The 3,148-nt window shown below is 39.0% G+C and overlaps 1 pseudogene; it reads left to right on the top strand.

The window, feature by feature from the left end:
• The first annotated feature begins 1,898 nt into the window (after positions 1-1,898).
• On the top strand, positions 1,899-2,570 carry LOC120597847 (methyltransferase N6AMT1-like; annotated as a pseudogene).
• The last annotated feature ends 578 nt before the right edge of the window (positions 2,571-3,148 follow it).

Here is a 3,148-nt window from a genome sequence, read left to right as displayed (position 1 = left end):
AAGAGGCCATCCAAAAAAGTATTCTGAAGGAAATAAGGATATGTATCCTTAAATATGTTTCTTTGATTTGCATAATATCCTCAGTGTTTATTTTTTCCATAGGAAAGTTGGCTTCCTAGGGAGGGGCCATTCTTTATTATAAGGGCAACTGAAAGAAATGAAAAATGAAAGAATGATTTGTATCTGTATAGAAGGTAATAAAGACCAGAAAGTGCGATGATGCTGCATGAACCGGAGACTGCACACTTCCTCTGATAGATCAGGCACGCTCACTCAAGGCAATTGACAGAAGAGTATGAGCTGACACTTTGGGGTCTATTCAATCAGAGCCGAGTTCAGTGAGTCAATTCTGGGGCAGTCACAGATCTAAAGGGGGTCTACCAAGGCTCTCGCCAGAGCAGTCTCAGGTTTTATAATGGTGGAACTTACAGCAGTTTTAGGAGCAGATGTGTGTCTGCTAATAACCAGGGCTCACTCCTTAAAATTAATTCTGAAGCCTCCATTTGGCAACTTCAAAATAGCAAACTTATTAATGCCACCATGATACTTTTTGTGTGCCTCTGGGCTTGAAGAAAATATTTCTCAAAGGAGTGATGGTTTTACTAAAATTTATTTTAAAATAAAAGTATTGGTTGTATCTGCTAGAAAATAGAAAAGCTTCGCCTACATTCTGAGGAGGATCATGAATGATCTTTAAATTTATGCCCAAAGAGCAGACAGGAGGTTAACTGTCCAGAGCGGCCAGTTTTTTTTATTTTTCATCTTCCAGTGCACTTTAATCAAAATTCTATCATCAAAAGAGTTCTTGAAGCATACAGTGTTAGGACAGTCATGTCCACTTGGCCGTACAAGTAAAATTTCCACAGATTTACACTTCAGACATGTATGAAAAATAAAATGTATTAAATTTAGTTTTATAAATTTTCCCACTTAATTACTTTATCTTCAAAAGAAATCACTACCTCTGTCCCATAAATTAAATAGCATGGAGTCACTAAGCAAATATCAGCCAGATGACATTCGTTTTCTGAAAAAGTTATGAGGGAACTAGTTGATGGAGACAGTCAAATGCTTATAGGGATCAACATGAATTAAAACTAGTCAAAGTGGGGTGAGACAGCAAAAAACAGGAGCCTTCTAATTGGCATCAAATCTCAAAGAGAAAAAAGGCAGGGCTTAAGAAGATATGTCTTGGTAGAAAGGATTCATTGTGTTTTTTCACAGGCTATAAGACCTGGCTTCCTTCCCTTCCCTTCCCTTCCTTCCTTCCCTTCCTTCCTTCCTTCTTCCCTTCCTTCCTTCCCTTCCCTTCCCTTCCCTTCCCTGGAAAATTTGGCTTCAACTTAGATCCCATTACCCCATCCTCAATGGTCAATAAGACGATGTCAATACTGAGACTTCCTAGGAATGAGCCTTCCTAGCACTGTGAGACCACACCATCCGATCAAAGGGTTGGTCATCAATGCATCCTTCAAAAAAGTGGAACCATGGAAGAAAAAAAGGAGTTTTATGGCAAGTAGCCTCACAGGGTGATCTTATCATAATTCCTAAGTGGGCAGGTCATGGTGGTTAATCACACCTCAGGACTGTAGCTTCATAAGTAAAAGGTTTTAAGTCCTAGTTCTTGTGCATCCAGGTTAATACACCTTTGAAACTCCAGAAGTAATACCCCTCAAAGCGGGTGTTAATCCTCAGGAGAGCAAGTAATCGTGTTAACTGTCCTGTAATTCAGTTGCCCGGTGCTTCCTCCCACCTCCATGTAATGCTCCTTACATTCCCTCCTTAATGTCAAATGCATAAAAAAAAGCTGCAAAAACATTCTCCAGAGCATTTGAGATCTTCCTCCCCGACATATGTCATCAGTTTAGCACAAATAGACTCTTATTAAAATCCAAAAAATGAGAAAAAGATGGGACAGAGAAGAGAAACATGCTGAGGCTGAGCTTCTCCATGCTGCTGCCAGGCAGGTGGACCCCGGCGCTTTCAACGGTGTGTAGAGCCTGTGGAGGATCTATTCCTGCTGCAGGACGTTCTTGAGGTGGAGGTGGCTGAGCTCAAGGAAGTGGAAATATGCATTGAAGTAGATTCAGGGTTTGGAGTGGGATTTGTGTTCCTAGTCTCTGTGATAGGTCCTCAAGCGCTGTACGTGTGCACTGATACCAACCCCATTGCAGCAGCTCATACCCTGGAGACAGCATGCTATAACGAGTTCCCAGTCAGTCCGTAATGACAGATTTGGTCAAAGGCTTGCTACTAAGATTGAAGGAAAAAGTTGATCTTTTGGTGTTTAATCCCCGCTGTGCGGTGACTCCGCCTGAAGAGGTGGGAAGTTGCGGAATAGAGAGAGCTTGGGCTGGTGGTAGAAATGGTTGCGAAGTCATGGAGATCCTTTCCACTGGCTCCAGATATGCTTTTACAAAGAGGATTATTCTATTTAGTTACCATTAAAGAAAACAGTCCAGAAAATTTTTGAAAAACAATGAAAATGAGAAGTCTACAAGGGGTTACTGGCGATCTCCAGGCAAGCAGACCAAGAAATCTTTTCGGTCCTAAAGTTCACCAAGTCCTAATACAGTGTGTTCTCTGTATCATACTGAATATCTACATATCAAATAATATATATTATATTGAATATACATATGAATACATATATTGAATATATAGAGAGAGGCTGAATGTATTCAGCACATTTTAAAACTGAAGTCATTTTTTGGTTAACAATTAAAATTGTTAGAAATTTGTCACATAGAGAAAAAGGTGGAAGGGTTGGACATTCTCTTTTACCCAGGAATGAAACCTACAGAAATATTTACGTAAGTGCTAGAAAATACATACAGTATATATTATATTTGTATTTTATACACAAAGGATATTTATATTACATATGAAAGGATATTCATTTCAGTATTACCTGTAATAGAAAAATAAAAAAGTCATTCTAAAGGTCCATCAGTTAAGGGACTGGTAAAATAGATAATAGTAGATCCATGTCACTGAACATGAGTGACATCAAGCCATTAAATATGAGTCAGATCTGTATATATTGAACCAGAAGGGGTTTGTGATGTACTTTTGAGTGACAAAAAAAGCAAGCTGCGAAACAGTATTATCCTATGTGTACATTTTTGAAAAATAGAGAGAATAGGTT

This window comes from Pteropus medius, unplaced genomic scaffold, assembly GCF_902729225.1.
Source record: "Pteropus medius unplaced genomic scaffold, Ma_sr-lr_union100, whole genome shotgun sequence".
NCBI lineage: Eukaryota > Metazoa > Chordata > Mammalia > Chiroptera > Pteropodidae > Pteropus > Pteropus medius.
This window is presented reverse-complemented; position numbering and strand designations above follow the sequence as displayed.